This window comes from Stenella coeruleoalba (assembly GCF_951394435.1).
Source record: "Stenella coeruleoalba genome assembly, chromosome: 7".
NCBI classification, from domain to species: Eukaryota; Metazoa; Chordata; class Mammalia; order Artiodactyla; family Delphinidae; genus Stenella; species Stenella coeruleoalba.
In genome coordinates this window covers 2,419,720-2,443,313 of record NC_137153.1, presented here as the reverse complement: position 1 = coordinate 2,443,313, position 23,594 = coordinate 2,419,720, and the positions used below count along the sequence as shown (strand labels likewise).

At 43.8% G+C, this 23,594-nt stretch overlaps 1 long non-coding RNA gene across 17 annotated transcripts in view; it reads left to right on the top strand.

Annotated features, from left to right (window-relative positions):
• Window positions 1-23,594, top strand: part of LOC307189637 — a 2,307,304-nt gene that overhangs the window by 1,595,433 nt on the left and 688,277 nt on the right. The gene's annotated exons all lie outside the window — the stretch shown is intronic.

Sequence of the window (23,594 nt, the reverse complement as noted above, 5' to 3'; positions counted from 1 at the left end):
AAACAGGAGGTTAAAGGGACTGACTGTCCAAGTGGGGAGAGTGTTAGTAAAGCGTCTGGAATGTTGCACCCGAGTACCAGGGGAGGAAAACTGAGACATATTTGAACACGTCTCCCCTTCACATGGTTGATCATACTCTGGGTTCCACATGCATGTTTTAGCTGAAGGAAGAATACCTAAAACCTGGGTAGTTGAAACCCGTGGAATGGGTACCATGCAATATGACTTCAAAGGGTCTTCATTTGCTCACCGAACCTCTCCAATCCTATCACTGCTGCGTTTATGCCCCTGTACACATGCTTGATTCTCTTTCGGAGACATAGCAATCCATAGGTTTTAAGATACTTACTAGTCAGGTACATTCTTAGGCGTTTAATATGCGGTGTTGAGTCCATTTCGTTGAGCAAGGAGTAGCTCTTGTCTATTCCATATTTGGCTTAAGGAACTTTATCTGTGCTCATTTCAATCTCTGGTTTTATGCAGCACCCCAACTCACCTTTACCCTTAAGCAAGCATAAGTTGGTTTTCTAAATTTGAGACCCTGTTCTGTTCTGTAATTCAGTTCCTGTGTAGCCAAGTTTACATTCCGTGTATTACTGATATCTTATGATGTTTCTATTTCTGTGTGACTTATTTCAGTTAGAATCATCATACCTGAATCCACTCATTGTGCTGCTAAGGGCCTGATGACACAGATTTCATTGCTGAGTGATATTGCTTTGTAAGTAAATACCACAACTTCTTTATCCATTTTTCACTTTCTGCGATGTTGAACTTGTACTGTAAACGAGGTTCTTGTAAACAGAGCCATTCCAAACTTTGGGGTGGCTGTGTCTTTTTGATTTTAATTTCCCTAAGCTATAGGACCATAAGTGGAAGTGCCCTAGGCTCTGTTGCTTTGTTTTTTAGATGTTTCAGGAAACACCATACACTTCTCCCGAGTGTCTGTTGGCAATTTACATCCCACGCATCACCATAACAAGGGCCCAGTTCTCCATGGCCTGTCCTGCCTTTCTGGATTTTACACTTTTTTCAGATGGCCCTTTTGACCGGGGGGAAGTGAGACTTCATTGTAGTGCAGATTTCCTTTGCAAGCTTGCTTGGTTGGCCAAAAAGGGCGTATGCGTTTTTTCCTGAATATATTCAGGAAAAAACGCATACGCCCTTTTTGGCCAAGTGCATCATTGTGGACGTTCTGCCTCTTTTCCTATGCTTTCAATGCAATTCCAGTCTACCTCCTGAAATCGGTTTCCTGCAATTCTGCCCCGCTTTCAAGTCCTCTTGGCAGCCTTACTTCAGTCTATTTTTGGACGATAGCTGTCATTTATAACTCTGCAGGTTTGTGAATTACAGTGACCCTGAGCTTCTTTCTTCAACTCGCTTTCTTGTGAGCTGGCCGCAACACCGCAGGATGGCTTCAGGCCCTAATCTGGTTCCGGCACGGCACGCTGAGCCTTTGGTTAATTCCTCTTCCTGGTGGGAAATGAGAGTTAAATTTGCCCGTCCAGACACCTCCAGCTAGTCTCTCATTGGTTCTCGCTATTCCTGTTCATCTTCCGCAGAAATTGCAAACTGGGCCAAACAGGAGGTTAAAGGCGCTGACTCTCCAAGTGGGGAGAGTGTTAGTAAAGCGTCTGGAATGTTGCACCCGAGTACCAGGGGAGGAAAACTGAGACATATTTGAACACGTCTCCCGTTCACATGGTTGATCATACTTGGGTTCCACATGCATGTTTTAGCTGAAGGAAGAATACCTTAAACCTGGAGAGTTGAGACCCGTGTAATGGGTACCATGCAATATGACTTCAAAGGGTCTTCATTTGCTCACCGAACCTCTCCAATCCTATCACTGCTGCGTTTATGCCCCTGTACACATGCTTGATTCTCTTTTGGAGACATAGCAATCCATAGGTTTTACGATACTTACTAGTCAGGTACATTCTTAGGCGTTTAATATGTGGTGTTGAGTCCATTTCATTGAGCAAGGAGTAGCTCTTGTCTATTCCATATTTGACTTAAGGAACTTTATCTGTGCTCATTTCAATCTCTGGTTTTATGCAGCACCCCACCTCACCTTTACCCTTAAGCAAGCATAAGTTGGTTTTCTAAATTTGAGACCCTGTTCTGTTCTGTAATTCAGTTCCTGTGTAGCCAAGTTTACATTCCGTGTATTACTGATAACTTATGATGTTTCTTTTTCTGTGTGACTTATTTCAGTTAGAATCATCATACCTGAATCCACTCATTGTTCTGCTAAGGGCCTGATGACATAGATTTCATTGCTGAGTGATATTGCTTTGTAAGTAAATACCACAACTTCTTTATCCATTTTTCACTTTCTGCGATGTTGAACTTGTACTGTAAACGAGGTTCTTGTAAACAGAGGCGTCCCAAACTTTGGGGTGGCTGTGTCTTTTTGATTTTAATTTCCCTAAGCTATAGGACCATAAGTGGCAGTGCCCTAGGCTCTGTTGCTTTGTGTTTTAGATGTTTCAGGAAACACCATACACTTCTCCCGAGTGTCTGTTGGCAATTTACATCCCGCCCATCAGCATAACAAGGCTCCCAGTTCTCCATGGCCTGTCCTGCCTTTCTGGATTTTACACTTTTTTCAGATTGCCCTTTTGACCGGGGGGAAGTGAGACTTCATTGTAGTGCAGATTTCCTTTGCAAGCTTGCTTGGTTGGCCAAAAAGGGCGTATGCGTTTTTTCCTGAATATATTCAGGAAAAAACGCATACGCCCTTTTTGGCCAAGTGCATCATTGTGGACGTTCTGCCTCTTTTCCTATGCTTTCAATGCAATTTCAGTCTACCTCCTGAAATCGGTTTCCTGCAATTCTGCCCCGCTTTCAAGTCCTCTTGGCAGCCTTACTTCAGTCTATTTTTGGACGATAGCTGTCATTTATAACTCTGCAGGTTTGTGAATTACAGTGCCCCTGAGCTCCTTTCTTCAACTCGCTTTCTTGTGACCTGGCCGCAACACCGCAGGATGGCTTCAGGCCCTAATCTGGTTCTGGCACGGCACGCTGAGCCTTTGGTTATTTCCTCCTCCTGGTGGGAAATGAGAGTTAAATTTGCCCGTCCAGACACCTCCAGCTAGCCTCTCATTGGTTCTCGCTATTCCTGTTCATCTTCCGCAGAAATTGCAAACTGGGCCAAACAGGAGGTTAAAGGCGCTGACTCTCCAAGTGGGGAGAGTGTAAGTAAAGCGTCTGGAATGTTGCACCCGAGTACCAGGGGAGGAAAACTGAGACATATTTGAACACGTCTCCCGATCACATGGTTGATTGTACTCTGGGTTCCACATGCATGTTTTAGCTGAAGGAAGAATACCTAAAATCTGGGTAGTTGAAACCCGTGGAATGGGTACCATGCAATATGACTTCAAAGGGTCTTCATTTGCTCACCGAACCTCTCCAATCCTATCACTGCTGCGTTTATGCCCCTGTACACATGCTTGATTCTCTTTTGGAGACATAGCAATCCATAGGTTTTACGATACTTACTAGTCAGGTACATTCTTAGGCGTTTAATATGCGGTGTTGAGTCCATTTCGTTGAGCAAGGAGTAGCTCTTGTCTATTCCATATTTGACTTAAGGAACTTTATCTGTGCTCATTTCAATCTCTGGTTTTATGCAGCACCCCAACTCACCTTTACCCTTAAGCAAGCATAAGTTGGTTTTCTAAATTTGAGACCCTGTTCTGTTCTGTAATTCAGTTCCTGTGTAGCCAAGTTTACATTCCGTGTATTACAGATATCTTATGATGTTTCTTTTTCTGTGTGACTTATTTCAGTTAGAATCATCATACCTGAATCCACTCATTGTGATGCTAAGGGCCTGATGACATAGATTTCATTGCTGAGTGATATTGTTTTGTAAGTAAATACCACAACTTCTTTATCCATTTTTCACTTTCTGCGATGTTGAACTTGTACTGTAAACGAGGTTGTTGTAAACAGAGGCGTCCCAAACTTTGGGGTGGCTGTGTCTTTTTTATTTTAATTTCCCTAAGCTATAGGACCATAAGTGGCAGTGCCCTAGGCTCTGTTGCTTTGTTTTTTAGATGTTTCAGGAAACACCATACACTTCTCCCGTGTGTCTGTTGGCAATGTACATCCCGCCCATCAGCATAAGAAGGCTCCCAGTTCTCCATGGCCTGTCCTGCCTTTCTGGATTTTACACTTTTTTCAGATGGCCCTTTTGACCGGGGGGAAGTGAGACTTCATTGTAGTGCAGATTTCCTTTGCAAGCTTGCTTGGTTGGCCAAAAAGGGCGTATGCGGTTTTTCCTGAATATATTCAGGAAAAAACGCATATGCCCTTTTTGTCCAAGTGCATCATTGTGGACGTTCTGCCTCTTTTCCTATGCTTTCAATGCAATTCCAGTCTACCTCCTGAAATCGGTTTCCTGCAATTCTGCCCCGCTTTCAAGTCCTCTTGGCAGCCTTACTTCAGTCTATTTTTGGACGATAGCTGTCATTTATAACTCTGCAGGTTTGTGAATTACAGTGCCCCTGAGCTCCTTTCTTCAACTCGCTTTCTTTTGAGCTGGCCGCAACACCGCAGGATGGCTTCAGGCCCTAATCTGGTTCCGGTACGGCACGCTGAGCCTTTGGTTATTTCCTCTTCCTGGTGGGAAATGAGAGTTAAATTTGCCCGTCCAGACACCTCCAGCTAGCCTCTCATTGGTTCTCGCTATTCCTGTTCATCTTCCGCAGAAATTGCAAACTGGGCCAAACAGGAGGTTAAAGGCGCTGACTCTCCAAGTGGGGAGAGTGTTAGTAAAGCGTCTGGAATGTTGCACCCGAGTACCAGGGGAGGAAAACTGAGACATATTTGAACACGTCTCCCGTTCACATGGTTGATCATACTTGGGTTCCACATGCATGTTTTAGCTGAAGGAAGAATACCTTAAACCTGGAGAGTTGAGACCCGTGGAATGGGTACCATGCAATATGACTTCAAAGGGTCTTCATTTGCTCACCGAACCTCTCCAATCCTATCACTGCTGCGTTTATGCCCCTGTACACATGCTTGATTCTCTTTTGGAGACATAGCAATCCATAGGTTTTACGATACTTACTAGTCAGGTACATTCTTAGGCGTTTAATATGCGGTGTTGAGTCCATTTCGTTGAGCAAGGAGTAGCTCTTGTCTATTCCATATTTGGCTTAAGGAACTTTATCTGTGCTCATTTCAATCTCTGGTTTTATGCAGCACCCCAACTCACCTTTACCCTTAAGGAAGCATAAGTTGGTTTTCTAAATTTGAGACCCTGTTCTGTTCTGTAATTCAGTTCCTGTGTAGCCAAGTTTACATTCCGTGTATTAGTGATATCTTATGATGTTTCTTTTTCTGTGTGACTTATTTCAGTTAGAATCATCATACCTGAATCCACTCATTGTGCTGCTAAGGGCCTGATGACACAGATTTCATTGCTGAGTGATATTGCTTTGTAAGTAAATACCACAACTTCTTTATCCATTTTTCACTTTCTGCGATGTTGAACTTGTACTGTAAATGAGATTCTTTTAAACAGAGCCATTCCAAACTTTGGGGTGGCTGTGTCTTTTTGATTTTAATTTCCCTAAGCTATAGGACCATAAGTGGAAGTGCCCTAGGTTCTGTTGCTTTGTTTTTTTGATGTTTCAGGAAACACCATACACTTCTCCGGAGTGGTTGTTGGCAATTTACATCCCGCCCATCAGCATAACAAGGCTCCCAGTTCTCCATGGCCTGTCCTGCCTTTCTGGATTTTACACTTTTTTCAGATGGCCCTTTTGACCGGGGGGAAGTGAGACTTCATTGTAGGGCAGATTTCCTTTGCAAGCTTGCTTGGTTGGCCAAAAAGGGCGTATGCGTTTTTTCCTGAATATATTCAGGAAAAAACGCATACGCCCTTTTTGGCCAAGTGCATCATTGTGGACGTTCTGCCTCTTTTCCTATGCTTTCAATGCAATTCCAGTCTACCTCCTGAAATCGGTTTCCTGCAATTCTGCCCCGCTTTCAAGTCCTCTTGGCAGCCGTACTTCAGTCTATTTTTGGACGATAGCTGTCATTTATAACTCTGCAGGTTTGTGAATTACAGTGCCCCTGCGCTCCTTTCTTCAACTCGGTTTTTTTTGAGCTGGCCGCAACACCGCAGGATGGCTTCAGGCCCTAATCTGGTTCCGGTACGGCACGCTGAGCCTTTGGTTATTTCCTCTTCCTGGTGGGAAATGAGAGTTAAATTTGCCCGTCCAGACACCTCCAGCTAGCCTCTCATTGGTTCTCGCTATTCCTGTTCATCTTCCGCAGAAATTGCAAACTGTGCCAAACAGGAGGTTAAAGGCGCTGACTCTCCAAGGGGGAGAGTGTTAGTAAAGCGTCTGGAATGTTGCACCCGAGTACCAGGGGAGGAAAACTGAGACATATTTGAACACGTCTCCCGTTCACATGGTTGATCATACTTGGGTTCCACATGCATGTTTTAGCTGAAGGAAGAATACCTTAAACCTGGAGAGTTGAGACCCGTGTAATGGGTACCATGCAATATGACTTCAAAGGGTCTTCATTTGCTCACCGAACCTCTCCAATCCTATCACTGCTGCATTTATGCCCCTGTACACATGCTTGATTCTCTTTTGGAGACATAGCAATCCATAGGTTTTACGATACTTACTAGTCAGGTACATTCTTAGGCGTTTAATATGCGGTGTTGAGTCCATTTCGTTGAGCAAGGAGTAGCTCTTGTCTATTCCATATTTGGCTTAAGGAACTTTATCTGTGCTCATTTCAATCACTGGTTTTATGCAACACCCCAACTCACCTTTACCCTTAAGCAAGCATAAGTTGGTTTTCTAAATTTGAGACCCTGTTCTGTTCTGTAATTCAGTTCCTGTGTAGCCAAGTTTACATTCCGTGTATTACTGATATCTTATGATGTTTCTTTTTCTGTGTGACTTATTTCAGTTAGAATCATCATACCTGAATCCACTCATTGTGCTGCTAAGGGCCTGATGACACAGATTTCATTGCTGAGTGATATTGCTTTGTAAGTAGATACCACAACTTCTTTATCCATTTTTCACTTTCTGCGATGTTGAACTTGTACTGTAAATGAGGTTCTTGTAAACAGAGCCGTTCCAAACTTTGGGGTGGCTGTGTCTTTTTGATTTTAATTTCCCTAAGCTATAGGACCATAAGTGGATGTGCCCTAGGTTCTGTTGCTTTGTTTTTTAGATGTTTCAGGAAACACCATACACTTCTCCCGAGTGGTTGTTGGCAATTTACATCCCGCCCATCAGCATAACAAGGCTCCCAGTTCTCCATGGACTGTCCTGCCTTTCTGGATTTTACACTTTTTTCAGATGGCCCTTTTGACCGGGGGGAAGTGAGACTTCATTGTAGTGCAGATTTCCTTTGCAAGCTTGCTTGGTTGGCCAAAAAGGGCGTATGCGTTTTTTCCTGAATATATTCAGGAAAAAACGCATACGCCCTTTTTGGCCAAGTGCATCATTGTGGACGTTCTGCCTCTTTTCCTATGCTTTCAATGCAATTCCAGTCTACCTCCTGAAATCGGTTTCCTGCAATTCTGCCCCGCTTTCAAGTCCTCTTGGCAGCCTTACTTCAGTCTATTTTTGGACGATAGCTGTCATTTATAACTCTGCAGGTTTGTGAATTACAGTGCCCCTGAGCTCCTTTCTTCAACTCGCTTTCTTTTGAGCTGGCCGCAACACCGCAGGATGGCTTCAGGCCCTAATCTGGCTCCGGTACGGCACGTTGAGCCTTTGGTTATTTCCTCTTCCTGGTGGGAAATGAGAGTTAAATTTGCCCGTCCAGACACCTCCAGCTAGCCTCTCATTGGTTCTCGCTATTCCTGTTCATCTTCCTCAGAAATTGCAAACTGGGCCAAACAGGAGGTTAAAGGCGCTGACTCTCCAAGTGGGGAGAGTGTTAGTAAAGCGTCTGGAATGTTGCACCCGAGTACCAGGGGAGGAAAACTGAGACATATTTGAACACGTCTCCCGTTCACATGGTTGATCATACTTGGGTTCCACATGCATGTTTTAGCTGAAGGAAGAATACCTTAAACCTGGAGAGTTGAGACCCGTGTAATGGGTACCATGCAATATGACTTCAAAGGGTCTTCATTTGCTCACCGAACCTCTCCAATCCTATCACTGCTGCGTTTATGCCCCTGTACACATGCTTGATTCTCTTTTGGAGACATAGCAATCCATAGGTTTTACGATACTTACTAGTCAGGTACATTCTTAGGCGTTTAATATGCGGTGTTGAGTCCATTTCGTTGAGCAAGGAGTAGCTCTTGTCTATTCCATATTTGACTTAAGGAACTTTATCTGTGCTCATTTCAATCTCTGGTTTTATGCAGCACCCCACCTCACCTTTACCCTTAAGCAAGCATAAGTTGGTTTTCTAAATTTGAGACCCTGTTCTGTTCTGTAATTCAGTTCCTGTGTAGCCAAGTTTACATTCCATGTATTACTGATATCTTATGATGTTTCTTTTTCTGTGTGACTTATTTCAGTTAGAATCATCATACCTGAATCCACTCACTGTGCTGCTAAGGGCCTGATGACACAGATTTCATTGCTGAGTGATATTGCTTTGTAAGTAAATACCACAACTTCTTTATCCATTTTTCACTTTCTGCGATGTTGAACTTGTACTGTAAACGAGGTTCTTGTAAACAGAGCCGTTCCAAACTTTGGGGTGGCTGTGTCTTTTTGATTTTAATTTCCCTAAGCTATAGGACCATAAGTGGAAGTGCCCTAGGTTCTGTTGCTTTGTTTTTTTGATGTTTCAGGAAACACCATACACTTCTCCCGAGTGGTTGTTGGCATTTTACATCCCGCCCATCAGCATAACAAGGCTCCCAGTTCTCCATGGCCTGTCCTGCCTTTCTGGATTTTACACTTTTTTCAGATGGCCCTTCTGACCGGGGGGAAGTGAGACTTCATTGTAGTGCAGATTTCCTTTGCAAGCTTGCTTGGTTGGCCAAAAAGGGCGTATGCGTTTTTTCCTGAATATATTCAGGAAAAAACGCATACGCCCTTTTTGGCCAAGTGCATCATTGTGGACGTTCTGCCTCTTTTCCTATGCTTTCAATGCAATTCCAGTCTACCTCCTGAAATCGGTTTCCTGCAATTCTGCCCCGCTTTCAAGTCCTCTTGGCAGCCTTACTTCAGTCTATTTTTGGACGATAGCTGTCATTTATAACTCTGCAGGTTTGTGAATTACAGTGCCCCTGAGCTCCTTTCTTCAACTCGCTTTCTTGTGACCTGGCCGCAACACCGCAGGATGGCTTCAGGCCCTAATCTGGTTCCGGCCCGGCATGCTGAGCCTTTGGTTAATTCCTCTTCTTGGTGGGAAATGAGAGTTAAATTTGCCCGTCCAGACACCTCCAGCTAGCCTCTCATTGGTTCTCGCTATTCCTGTTCATCTTCCGCAGAAATTGCAAACTGGGCCAAACAGGAGGTTAAAGGGACTGACTCTCCAAGTGGGGAGAGTGTTAGTAAAGCGTCTGGAATGTTGCACCCGAGTACCAGGGGAGGAAAACTGAGACATATTTGAACACGTCTCCCGATCACATGGTTAATCATACTCTAGGTTCCACATGCATGTTATAGCTGAAGGAAGAATACCTTAAACCTGGGTAGTTGAAACCTGTGGAATGGGTACCATGCAATATGACTTCAAAGGGTCTTCATTTGCTCACCGAACCTCTCCAATCCTATCACTGCTGCGTTTATGCCCCTGTACACATGCTTGATTCTCTTTCGGAGACATAGCAATCCATAGGTTTTAAGATACTTACTAGTCAGGTACATTCTTAGGCGTTTAATATGGGGTGTTGAGTCCATTTCGTTGAGCAAGGAGTAGCTCTTGTCTATTCCATATTTGGCTTCAGGAACTTTATCTGTGCTCATTTCAATCTCTGGTTTTATGCAGCACCCCAACTCACCTTTACCCTTAAGCAAGCATAAGTTGGTTTTCTAAATTTGAGACCCTGTTCTGTTCTGTAATTCATTTCCTGTGTAGCCAAGTCTACATTCCGTGTATTACTGATATCTTATGATGTTTCTTTTTCTGTGTGACTTATTTCAGTTAGAATCATCATACCTGAATCCACTCATTGTGCTGCTAAGGGCCTGATGACACAGATTTCATTGCTGAGTGATATTGCTTTGTAAGTAAATACCACAACTTCTTTATCCATTTTTCACTTTCTGCGATGTTGAACTTGTACTGTAAACGAGGTTCTTGTAAACAGAGCCGTTCCAAACTTTGGGGTGGCTGTGTCTTTTTGATTTTAATTTCCCTAAGCTATAGGACCATAAGTGGAAGTGCCCTAGGTTCTGTTGCTTTGTTTTTTAGATGTTTCAGGAAACACCATACACTTCTCCCGAGTGGTTGTTGGCAATTTACATCCCGCCCATCAGCATAACAAGGCTCCCAGTTCTCCATGGCCTGTCCTGCCTTTCTGGATTTTACACTTTTTTCAGATGGCCCATTTGACCGGGGGGAAGTGAGACTTCATTGTAGTGCAGATTTCCTTTGCAAGCTTGCTTGGTTGGCCAAAAAGGGCGTATGCGTTTTTTCCTGAATATATTCAGGAAAAAACGCATACGCCCTTTTTGGCCAAGTGCATCATTGTGGACGTTCTGCCTCTTTTCCTATGCTTTCAATGCAATTCCAGTCTACCTCCTGAAATTGGTTTCCTGCAATTCTGCCCCGCTTTCAAGTCCTCTTGGCAGCCTTACTTCAGTCTATTTTTGGACGATAGCTGTCATTTATAACTCTGCAGGTTTATGAATTACAGTGCCCCTGAGCTCCTTTCTTCAACTCGCTTTCTTTTGAGCTGGCCGCAACACCTCAGGATGGCTTCAGGCCCTAATCTGGTTCCGGTACAGCACGCTGAGCCTTTGGTTATTTCCTCTTCCTGGTGGGAAATGAGAGTTAAATTTGCCCGTCCAGACACCTCCAGCTAGCCTCTCATTGGGTCTCGCTATTCCTGTTCATCTTCCGCAGAGATTGCAAACTGGGCCAAACAGGAGGTTAAAGGCGCTGACTCTCCAAGTGGGGAGAGTGTTAGTAAAGCGTCTGGAATGTTGCACCCTAGTACCAGGGAAGGAAAACTGAGACATATTTGAACACGTCTCCCGTTCACATGGTTGATCATACTTGGGTTCCACATGCATGTTTTAGCTGAAGGAAGAATACCTTAAACCTGGAGAGTTGAGACCCGTGTAATGGGTACCATGCAATATGACTTCAAAGGGTCTTCATTTGCTCACCGAACCTCTCCAATCCTATCACTGCTGCGTTTATGCCCCTGTACACATGCTTGATTCTCTTTTGGAGACATAGCAATCCATAGGTTTTACGATACTTACTAGTCAGGTACATTCTTAGGCGTTTAATATGCGGTGTTGAGTCCATTTCGTTGAGCAAGGAGTAGCTCTTGTCTATTCCATATTTGACTTAAGGAACTTTATCTGTGCTCATTTCAATCTCTGGTTTTATGCAGCACCCCACCTCACCTTTACCCTTAAGCAAGCATAAGTTGGTTTTCTAAATTTGAGACCCTGTTCTGTTCTGTAATTCAGTTCCTGTGTAGCCAAGTTTACATTCCATGTATTACTGATATCTTATGATGTTTCTTTTTCTGTGTGACTTATTTCAGTTAGAATCATCATACCTGAATCCACTCACTGTGCTGCTAAGGGCCTGATGACACAGATTTCATTGCTGAGTGATATTGCTTTGTAAGTAAATACCACAAATTCTTTATCCATTTTTCACTTTCTGCTATGTTGAACTTGTACTGTAAACGAGGTTCTTGTAAACAGAGCCGTTCCAAACTTTGGGGTGGCTGTGTCTTTTTGATTTTAATTTCCCTAAGCTATAGGACCGTAAGTGGAAGTGCCCTAGGTTCTGTTGCTTTGTTTTTTAGATGTTTCAGGAAACACCATACACTTCTCCCGAGTGGTTGTTGGCAATTTACATCCCGCCCATCAGCATAACAAGGCTCCCAGTTCTCCATGGCCTGTCCTGCCTTTCTGGATTTTACACTTTTTTCAGATGGCCCTTTTGACCGGGGGGAAGTGAGACTTCATTGTAGTGCAGATTTCCTTTGCAAGCTTGCTTGGTTGGCCAAAAAGGGCGTATGCGTTTTTTCCTGAATATATTCAGGAAAAAACGCATACGCCCTTTTTGGCCAAGTGCATCATTGTGGACGTTCTGCCTCTTTTCCTATGCTTTCAATGCAATTCCAGTCTACCTCCTGAAATCGGTTTCCTGCAATTCTGCCCCACTTTCAAGTCCTCTTGGCAGCCTTACTTCAGTCTATTTTTGGACGATAGCTGTCATTTATAACTCTGCAGGTTTGTGAATTACAGTGCCCCTGAGCTCCTTTCTTCAACTCGCTTTCTTTTGAGCTGGCCGCAACACCGCAGGATGGCTTCAGGCCCTAATCTGGCTCCGGTACGGCACGTTGAGCCTTTGGTTACTTCCTCTTCATGGTGGGAAATGAGAGTTAAATTTGCCCGTCCAGACACCTCCAGATAGCCTCTCATTGGTTCTCGCTATTACTGTTCATCTTCCTCAGAAATTGCAAACTGGGCCAAACAGGAGGTTAAAGGCGCTGACTCTCCAAGTGGGGAGAGTGTTAGTAAAGCGTCTGGAATGTTGCACCCGAGTACCAGGCGAGGAAAACTGAGACATATTTGAACACGTCTCCCGTTCACATGGTTGATCATACTTGGGTTCCACATGCATGTTTTAGCTGAAGGAAGAATACCTTAAACCTGGAGAGTTGAGACCCGTGTAATGGGTACCATGCAATATGACTTCAAAGGGTCTTCATTTGCTCACCGAACCTCTCCAATCCTATCACTGCTGCGTTTATGCCCCTGTACACATGCTTGATTCTCTTTTGGAGACATAGCAATCCATAGGTTTTACGATACTTACTAGTCAGGTACATTCTTAGGCATTTAATATGCGGTGTTGAGTCCATTTCGTTGAGCAAGGAGTAGCTCTTGTCTATTCCATATTTGGCTTAAGGAACTTTATCTGTGCTCATTTCAATCTCTGGTTTTATGCAGCACCCCACCTCACCTTTACCCTTAAGCAAGCATAAGTTGGTTTTCTAAATTTGAGACCCTGTTCTGTTCTGTAATTCAGTTCCTGTGTAGCCAAGTTTACATTCCGTGTATTACTGATATCTTATGATGTTTCTTTTTCTGTGTGACTTATTTCAGTTAGAATCATCATACCTGAATCCACTCATTGTTCTGCTAAGGGCCTGATGACACAGATTTCATTGCTGAGTGATATTGCTTTGTAAGTAAATACCACAACTTCTTTATCCATTTTTCACTTTCTGCGATGTTGAACTTGTACTGTAAACGAGGTTCTTGTAAACAGAGCCGTTCCAAACTTTGGGGTGGCTGTGTCTTTTTGATTTTAATTTCCCTAAGCTATAGGACCATAAGTGGAAGTGCCCTAGGTTCTGTTGCTTTGTTTTTTTGATGTTTCAGGAAACACCATACACTTCTCCCGAGTGGTTGTTTGCATTTTACATCCCGCCCATCAGCATAACAAGGCTCCCAGTTCTCCATGGCCTGTCCTGCCTTTCTGGATTTTACACTTTTTTCAGATGGCCCTTTTGACCGGGGGGAAGTGAGACTTCATTGTAGTGCAGATTTCCTTTGCAAGCTTGCTTGGTTGGCCAAAAAGGGCGTATGCGTTTTTTCCTGAATATATTCAGGAAAAAACGCATACGCCCTTTTTGGCCAAGTGCATCATTGTGGACGTTCTGCCTCTTTTCCTATGCTTTCAATGCAATTCCAGTCTACCTCCTGAAATCGGTTTCCTGCAATTCTGCCCCGCTTTCAAGTCCTCTTGGCAGCCTTACTTCAGTCTATTTTTGGACGATAGCTGTCATTTATAACTCTGCAGGTTTGTGAATTACAGTGCCCCTGAGCTCCTTTCTTCAACTCGCTTTCTTGTGACCTGGCCGCAACACCGCAGGATGGCTTCAGGCCCTAATCTGGTTCTGGCACGGCATGCTGAGCCTTTGGTTAATTCCTCCTCCTGGTGGGAAATGAGAGTTAAATTTGCCCGTCCAGACACCTCCAGCTAGCCTCTCATTGGTTCTCGCTATTCCTGTTCATCTTCCACAGAAATTGCAAACTGGGCCAAACAGGAGGTTAAAGGCGCTGACTCTCCAAGTGGGGAGAGTGTTAGTAAAGCGTCTGGAATGTTGCACCCAAGTACCAGGGGAGGAAAACTGAGACATATTTGAACACGTCTCCCGATCAAATGGTTGATCATACTCTGGGTTCCACATGCATGTTTTAGCTGAAGGAAGAATACCTAAAACCTGGGTAGTTGAAACCCGTGGAATGGGTACCATGCAATATGACTTCAAAGGGTCTTCATTTGCTCACCGAATCTCCAATCCTATCACTGCTGCGTTTATGCCCCTGTACACATGCTTGATTCTCTTTCGGAGACATAGCAATCTATAGGTTTTAAGATACTTACTAGTCAGGTACATTCTTAGGCGTTTAATATGCGGTGTTGAGTCCATTTCGTTGAGCAAGGAGTAGCTCTTGTCTATTCCATATTTGGCTTAAGGAACTTTATCTGTGCTCATTTCAATCTCTGGTTTTATGCAGCACCCCAACTCACCTTTACCCTTAAGCAAGCATAAGTTGGTTTTCTAAATTTGAGACCCTGTTCTGTTCTGTAATTCAGTTCCTGTGTAGCCAAGTTTACATTCCGTGTATTACTGATATCTTATGATGTTTCTTTTTCTGTGTGACTTATTTCAGTTAGAATCATCATACCTGAATCCACTCATTGTGCTGCTAAGGGCCTGATGACACAGATTTCATTGCTGAGTGATATTGCTTTGTAAGTAAATACCACAACTTCTTTATCCATTTTTCACTTTCTGCGATGTTGAACTTGTACTGTAAACGAGGTTCTTGTAAACAGAGCCATTCCAAACTTTGGGGTGGCTGTGTCTTTTTGATTTTAATTTCCCTAAGCTATAGGACCATAAGTGGAAGTGCCCTAGGTTCTGTTGCTTTGTTTTTTAGATGTTTCAGGAAACACCATACACTTCTCCCGAGTGGTTGTTGGCAATTTACATCCCGCCCATCAGCATAACAAGGCTCCCAGTTCTCCATGGCCTGTCCTGCCTTTCTGGATTTTACACTTTTTTCAGATGGCCCTTTTGACCGGGGGGAAGTGAGACTTCATTGTAGTGCAGATTTCCTTTGCAAGCTTGCTTGGTTGGCCAAAAAGTGCGTATGCGTTTTTTCCTGAATATATTCAGGAAAAAACGCATACGCCCTTTTTGGCCAAGTGCATCATTGTGGACGTTCTGCCTCTTTTCCTATGCTTTCAATGCAATTCCAGTCTACCTCCTGAAATCGGTTTCCTGCAATTCTGCCCCGCTTTCAAGTCCTCTTGGCAGCCTTACTTCAGTCTATTTTTGGACGATAGCTGTCATTTATAACTCTGCAGGTTTGTGAATTACAGTGCCCCTGAGCTCCTTTCTTCAACTCGCTTTCTTGTGAGCTGGCCGCAACACCGCAGGATGGCTTCAGGCCCTAATCTGGCTCCGGTACGGCACGCTGACCCTTTGGTTATTTCCTCTTCCTGGTGGGAAATGAGAGTTAAATTTGCCCGTCCAGACACCTCCAGCTAGTCTCTCATTGGTTCTCGCTATTCCTGTTCATCTTCCGCAGAAATTGCAAACTGGGCCAAACAGGAGGTTAAAGGCGCTGACTCTCCAAGTGGGGAGAGTGTTAGTAAAGCGTCTGGAATGTTGCACCCGAGTACCAGGGGAGGAAAACTGAGACATATTTGAACACGTCTCCCATTCACATGGTTGATCATACTTGGGTTCCACATGCATGTTTTAGCTGAAGGAAGAATACCTTAAACCTGGAGAGTTGAGACCCGTGTAATGGGTACCATGCAATATGACTTCAAAGGGTCTTCATTTGCTCACCGAACCTCTCCAATCCTATCACTGCTGCGTTTATGCCCCTGTACACATGCTTGATTCTCTTTTGGAGACATAGCAATCCATAGGTTTTACGATACTTACTAGTCAGGTACATTCTTAGGCGTTTAATATGCGGTGTTGAGTCCATTTCGTTGAGCAAGGAGTAGCTCTTGTCTATTCCATATTTGACTTAAGGAACTTTATCTGTGCTCATTTCAATCTCTGGTTTTATGCAGCACCCCACCTCGCCTTTACCCTTAAGCAAGCATAAGTTGGTTTTCTAAATTTGAGACCCTGTTCTGTTCTGTAATTCAGTTCCTGTGTAGCCAAGTTTACATTCCGTGTATTACTGATATCTTATGATGTTTCTTTTTCTCTGTGACTTATTTCAGTTAGAATCATCATACCTGAATCCACTCATTGTTCTGCTAAGGGCCTGATGACATAGATTTCAATGCTGAGTGATATTGCTTTGTAAGTAAATACCACAACTTCTTTATCCATTTTTCACTTTCTGCGATGTTGAACTTGTACTGTAAACGAGGTTCTTGTAAACACAGGCGTCCCAAACTTTGGGGTGGCTGTGTCTTTTTGATTTTAATTTCCCTAAGCTATAGGACCATAAGTGGCAGTGCCCTAGGCTCTGTTGCTTTGTGTTTTAGATGTTTCAGGAAACACCATACACTTCTCCCGAGTGTCTGTTGGCAATTTACATCCCGCCCATCAGCATAACAAGGCTCCCAGTTCTCCATGGCCTGTCCTGCCTTTCTGGATTTTACACTTTTTTCAGATGGCCCTTTTGACCGGGGGGAAGTGAGACTTCATTGTAGTGCAGATTTCCTTTGCAAGCTTGCTTGGTTGGCCAAAAAGGGCGTATGCGTTTTTTCCTGAATATATTCAGGAAAAAACGCATACGCCCTTTTTGGCCAAGTGCATCATTGTGGACGTTCTGCCTCTTTTCCTATGCTTTCAATGCAATTCCAGTCTACCTCCTGAAATCGGTTTCCTGCAATTCTGCCCCGCTTTCAAGTCCTCTTGGCAGCCTTACTTCAGTCTATTTTTGGACGATAGCTGTCATTTATAACTCTGCAGGTTTGTGAATTACAGTGCCCCTGAGCTCCTTTCTTCAACTCGCTTTCTTGTGACCTGGCCGCAACACCGCAGGATGGCTTCAGGCCCTAATCTGGTTCCGGCACGGCACGCTGAGCCTTTGGTTATTTCCTCTTCCTGGTGGGAAATGAGAGTTAAATTTGCCCGTCCAGACACCTCCAGCTAGCCTCTCATTGGTTCTCGCCATTCCTGTTCATCTTCCACAGAAATTGCAAACTGGGCCAAACAGGAGGTTAAAGACGCTGACTCTCCAAGTGGGGAGAGTGTTAGTAAAGCGTCTGGAATGTTGCACCCAAGTACCAGGGGAGGAAAACTGAGACATATTTGAACACGTCTCCCGATCAAATGGTTGATCATACTCTGGGTTCCACATGCATGTTTTAGCTGAAGGAAGAATACCTAAAACCTGGGTAGTTGAAACCCGTGGAATGGGTACCATGCAATATGACTTCAAAGGGTCTTCATTTGCTCACCGAATCTCCAATCCTATCACTGCTGCGTTTATGCCCCTGTACACATGCTTGATTCTCTTTCGGAGACATAGCAATCTATAGGTTTTAAGATACTTACTAGTCAGGTACATTCTTAGGCGTTTAATATGGGGTGTTGAGTCCATTTCGTTGAGCAAGGAGTAGCTCTTGTCTATTCCATATTTGGCTTAAGGAACTTTATCTGTGCTCATTTCAATCTCTGGTTTTATGCAGCACCCCAACTCACCTTTACCCTTAAGCAAGCATAAGTTGGTTTTCTAAATTTGAGACCCTGTTCTGTTCTGTAATTCAGTTCCTGTGTAGCCAAGTTTACATTCCGTGTATTACTGATATCTTATGATGTTTCTTTTTCTGTGTGACTTATTTCAGTTAGAATCATCATACCTGATTCCACTCATTGTGCTGCTAAGGGCCTGATGACACAGATTTCATTGCTGAGTGATATTGCTTTGTAAGTAAATACCACAACTTCTTTATCCATTTTTCACTTTCTGCGATGTTGAACTTGTACTGTAAACGAGGTTCTTGTAAACAGAGCCATTCCAAACTTTGGGGTGGCTGTGTCTTTTTGATTTTAATTTCCCTAAGCTATAGGACCATAAGTGGAAGTGCCCTAGGTTCTGTTGCTTTGTTTTTTAGATGTTTCAGGAAACACCATACACTTCTCCCGAGTGGTTGTTGGCAATTTACATCCCGCCCATCAGCATAACAAGGCTCCCAGTTCTCCATGGCCTGTCCTGCCTTTCTGGATTTTACACTTTTTTCAGATGGCCCTTTTGACCGGGGGGAAGTGAGACTTCATTGTAGTGCAGATTTCCTTTGCAAGCTTGCTTGGTTGGCCAAAAAGGGCGTATGCGTTTTTTCCTGAATATATTCAGGAAAAAACGCATACGCCCTTTTTGGCCAAGTGCATCATTGTGGACGTTCTGCCTCTTTTCCTATGCTTTCAATGCAATTCCAGTCTACCTCCTGAAATCGGTTTCCTGCAATTCTGCCCCGCTTTCAAGTCCTCTTGGCAGCCTTACTTCAGTCTATTTTGGGACGATAGCTGTCATTTATAACTCTGCAGGTTTGTGAATTACAGTGCCCCTGAGCTCCTTTCTTCAACTCGCTTTCTTGTGAGCTGGCCGCAACACCGCAGGATGGCTTCAGGCCCTAATCTGGCTCCGGTACGGCACGCTGACCCTTTGGGTATTTCCTCTTCCTGGTGGGAAATGAGAGTTAAATTTGCCCGTCCAGACACCTCCAGCTAGTCTCTCATTGGTTCTCGCTATTCCTGTTCATCTTCCGCAGAAATTGCAAACTGGGCCAAACAGGAGGTTAAAGGCGCTGACTCTCCAAGTGGGGAGAGTGTTAGTAAAGCGTCTGGAATGTTGCACCCGAGTACCAGGGGAGGAAAACTGAGACATATTTGAACACGTCTCCCGTTCACATGGTTGATCATACTTGGGTTCCACATGCATGTTTTAGCTGAAGGAAGAATACCTTAAACCTGGAGAGTTGAGACCCGTGTAATGGGTACCATGCAATATGACTTCAAAGGGTCTTCATTTGCTCACCGAACCTCTCCAATCCTATCACTGCTGCGATTATGCCCCTGTACACATGCTTGATTCTCTTTTGGAGACATAGCAATCCATAGGTTTTACGATACTTACTAGTCAGGTACATTCTTAGGCGTTTAATATGCGGTGTTGAGTCCATTTCGTTGAGCAAGGAGTAGCTCTTGTCTATTCCATATTTGGCTTAAGGAACTTTATCTGTGCTCATTTCAATCTCTGGTTTTATGCAGCACCCCAACTCACCTTTACCCTTAAGCAAGAATAAGTTGGTTTTCTAAATTTGAGACCCTGTTCTGTTCTGTAATTCAGTTCCTGTGTAGCCAAGTCTACATTCCGTGTATTACTGATATCTTATGATGTTTCTTTTTCTGTGTGACTTATTTCAGTTAGAATCATCATACCTGAATCCACTCATTGTTCTGCTAAGGGCCTGATGACATAGATTTCATTGCTGAGTGATATTGCTTTGTAAGTAAATACCACAACTTCTTTATCCATTTTTCACTTTCTGCGATGTTGAACTTGTACTGTAAATGAGGTTCTTGTAAACAGAGGCGTCCCAAACTTTGGGGTGGCTGTGTCTTTTTGATTTTAATTTCCCTAAGCTATAGGACCATAAGTGGCAGTGCCCTAGGCTCTGTTGCTTTGTGTTTTAGATGTTTCAGGAAACACCATACACTTCTCCCGAGTGTCTGTTGGCAATTTACATCCCGCCCATCAGCATAACAAGGCTCCCAGTTCTCCATGGCCTGTCCTGCCTTTCTGGATTTTACACTTTTTTCAGATGGCCCTTTTGACCGGGGGGAAGTGAGACTTCATTGTAGTGCAGATTTCCTTTGCAAGCTTGCTTGGTTGGCCAAAAAGGGCGTATGCGTTTTTTCCTGAATATATTCAGGAAAAAACGCATACGCCCTTTTTGGCCAAGTGCATCATTGTGGACGTTCTGCCTCTTTTCCTATGCTTTCAATGCAATTTCAGTCTACCTCCTGAAATCGGTTTCCTGCAATTCTGCCCCGCTTTCAAGTCCTCTTGGCAGCCTTATTTCAGTCTATTTTTGGACGATAGCTGTCATTTATAACTCTTCAGGTTTGTGAATTACAGTGTCCCTGAGCTCCTTTCTTCAACTCGCTTTCTTGTGACCTGGCCGCAACACCGCAGGATGGCTTCAGGCCCTAATCTGGTTCTGGCACGGCACGCTGAGCCTTTGGTTATTTCCTCCTCCTGGTGGGAAATGAGAGTTAAATTTGCCCGTCCAGACACCTCCAGCTAGCCTCTCATTGGTTCTCGCTATTCCTGTTCATCTTCCGCAGAAATTGCAAACTGGGCCAAACAGGAGGTTAAAGGCGCTGACTCTCCAAGTGGGGAGAGTGTTAGTAAAGCGTCTGGAATGTTGCACCCGAGTACCAGGGGAGGAAAACTGAGACATATTGGAACACGTCTCCCGATCACATGGTTGATCATACTCTGGGTTCCACATGCATGTTTTAGCTGAAGGAAGAATACCTAAAACCTGGGTAGTTGAAACCCGTGGAATGGGTACCATGCAATATGACTTCAAAGGGTCTTCATTTGCTCACCGAACCTCTCCAATCCTATCACTGCTGCGTTTATGCCCCTGTACACATGCTTGATTCTCTTTCGGAGACATAGCAATCCATAGGTTTTAAGATACTTACTAGTCAGGTACATTCTTAGACGTTTAATATGCGGTGTTCAGTCCATTTCATTGAGCAAGGAGTAGCTCTTGTCTATTCCATATTTGGCTTAAGGAACTTTATCTGTGCTCATTTCAATCTCTGGTTTTATGCAGCACCCCACCTCACCTTTCCCCTTAAGCAAGCATAAGTTGGTTTTCTAAATTTGAGAACCTGTTCTGTTTTGGAATTCAGTTCCTGTGTAGCCAAGTTTACATTCCGTGTATTACTGATATCTTATGATGTTTCTTTTTCTGTGTGACTTATTTCAGTTAGAATCATCGTACCTGAATCTACTCATTATGCTGCTATGGGCCTGATGACATAGATTTCATTGCTGAGTGATACTGCATTGTACGTAAGTACCACAAGTTCTTTATCCATTTTTCACTTTCTGCGATGTTGAACTTGTACTGTAAACGAGGTTCTTGTAAACAGAGCCGTTCCAAACTTTGGGGTGGCTGTGTCTTTTTGATTTTAATTTCCCTAAGCTATAGGACCATAAGTGGAAGTGCCCAAGGCTCTGTTGCTTTGTTTTTTCGATGTTTCAGGAAACACCATACACTTCTCCCGAGTGTCTGTTGGCAATTTACATCCCGCCCATCAGCATAACAAGGCTCCCAGTTCTCAATGGCCTGTTGCCTTTCTGGATTTTACACTTTTTTCAGATGGCCCTTTTGACCGGGGGGAAGTGAGACTTCATTGTAGTGCAGATTTCCTTTGCAAGCTTGCTTGGTTGACCAAAAAGGGCGTATGCGTTTTTTCCTGATTATATTCAGGAAAAAACGCATACGTCCTTTTTGGCCAAGTGCATCATTGTGGACGTTCTGCCTCTTTTCCTATGCTTTCAATGCAATTCCAGTCTACCTCCTGAAATCGGTTTCCTGCAATTCTGCCCCGCTTTCAAGTCCTCTTGGCAGCCTTACTTCAGTCTATTTTTGGACGATAGCTGTCATTTATAACTCTGCAGGTTTGTGAATTACAGTGCCCCTGAGCTCCTTTCTTCAACAAGTTTTCTTGTGACCTGGCCGCAACACCGCAGGATGGCTTCAGGCCCTAATCTGGTTCCGGCCCAGCATGCTGAGCCTGTGGTTAATTCCTCTTCCTGGTGGGAAATGAGAGTTAAATTTGCCCGTCCAGACACCTCCAGCTAGCGTCTCATTGGTTCTCGCTATTCCTGTTCATCTTCCGCAGAAATTGCAAACTGGGCCAAACAGGAGGTTAAAGGGACTGACTCTCCAAGTGGGGAGAGTGTTAGTAAAGCGTCTGGAATGTTGCACCCGAGTACCAGGGGAGGAAAACTGAGACATATTTGAACACGTCTCCCGATCACATGGTTGATCATACTCTAGGTTCCACATGCATATTATAGCTGAAGGAAGAATACCTTAAACCTGGGTAGTTGAAACCTGTGGAATGGGTACCATGCAATATGACTTCAAAGGGTCTTCATTTGCTCACCGAACCTCTCCAATCCTATCACTGCTGCGTTTATGCCCCTGTACACATGCTTGATTCTCTTTCGGAGACATAGCAATCCATAGGTTTTAAGATACTTACTAGTCAGGTACATTCTTAGGCGTTTAATATGGGGTGTTGAGTCCATTTCGTTGAGCAAGGAGTAGCTCTTGTCTATTCCATATTTGGCTTAAGGAACTTTATCTGTGCTCATTTCAATCTCTGGTTTTATGCAGCACCCCAACTCACCTTTACCCTTAAGCAAGAATAAGTTGGTTTTCTAAATTTGAGACCCTGTTCTGTTCTGTAATTCAGTTCCTGTGTAGCCAAGTTTACATTCCGTGTATTACTGATATCTTATGATGTTTCTTTTTCTGTGTGACTTATTTCAGTTAGAATCATCATACCTGAATCCACTCATTGTGCTGCTAAGGGCCTGATGACACAGATTTCATTGCTAAGTGATATTGCTTTGTAAGTAAATACCACAACTTCTTTATCCATTTTTCACTTTCTGTGATGTTGAACTTGTACTGTAAACGAGTTTCTTGTAAACAGAGCCGTTCCAAACTTTGGGGTGGCTGTGTCTTTTTGATTTTAATTTCCCTAAGCTATAGGACCATAAGTGGAAGTGCCCTAGGTTCTGTTGCTTTGTTTTTTAGATGTTTCAGGAAACACCATACACTTCTCCCGAGTGGTTGTTGGCAATTTACATCCCGCCCATCAGCATAACAAGGCTCCCAGTTCTCCATGGCCTGTCCTGCCTTTCTGGATTTTACACTTGTTTCAGATGGCCCTTTTGACCGGGGGGAAGTGAGACTTCATTGTAGTGCAGATTTCCTTTGCAAGCTTGCTTGGTTGGCCAAAAAGGGCGTATGCGTTTTTTCCTGAATATATTCAGGAAAAAACGCATACGCCCTTTTTGGCCAAATGCATCATTGTGGACGTTCTGCCTCTTTTCCTATGCTTTCAATGCAATTCCAGTCTACCTCCTGAAATCGGTTTCCTGCAATTCTGCCCCGCTTTCAAGTCCTCTTGGCAGCCTTACTTCAGTCTATTTTTGGACGATAGCTGTCATTTATAACTCTGCAGGTTTGTGAATTACAGTGCCCCTGAGCTCCTTTCTTCAACTCGCTTTCTTTTGAGCTGGCCGCAACACCGCAGGATGGCTTCAGGCCCTAATCTGGTTCCGGTACGGCACGCTGAGCCTTTGGTTATTTCCTCTTCCTGTTGGGAAATGAGA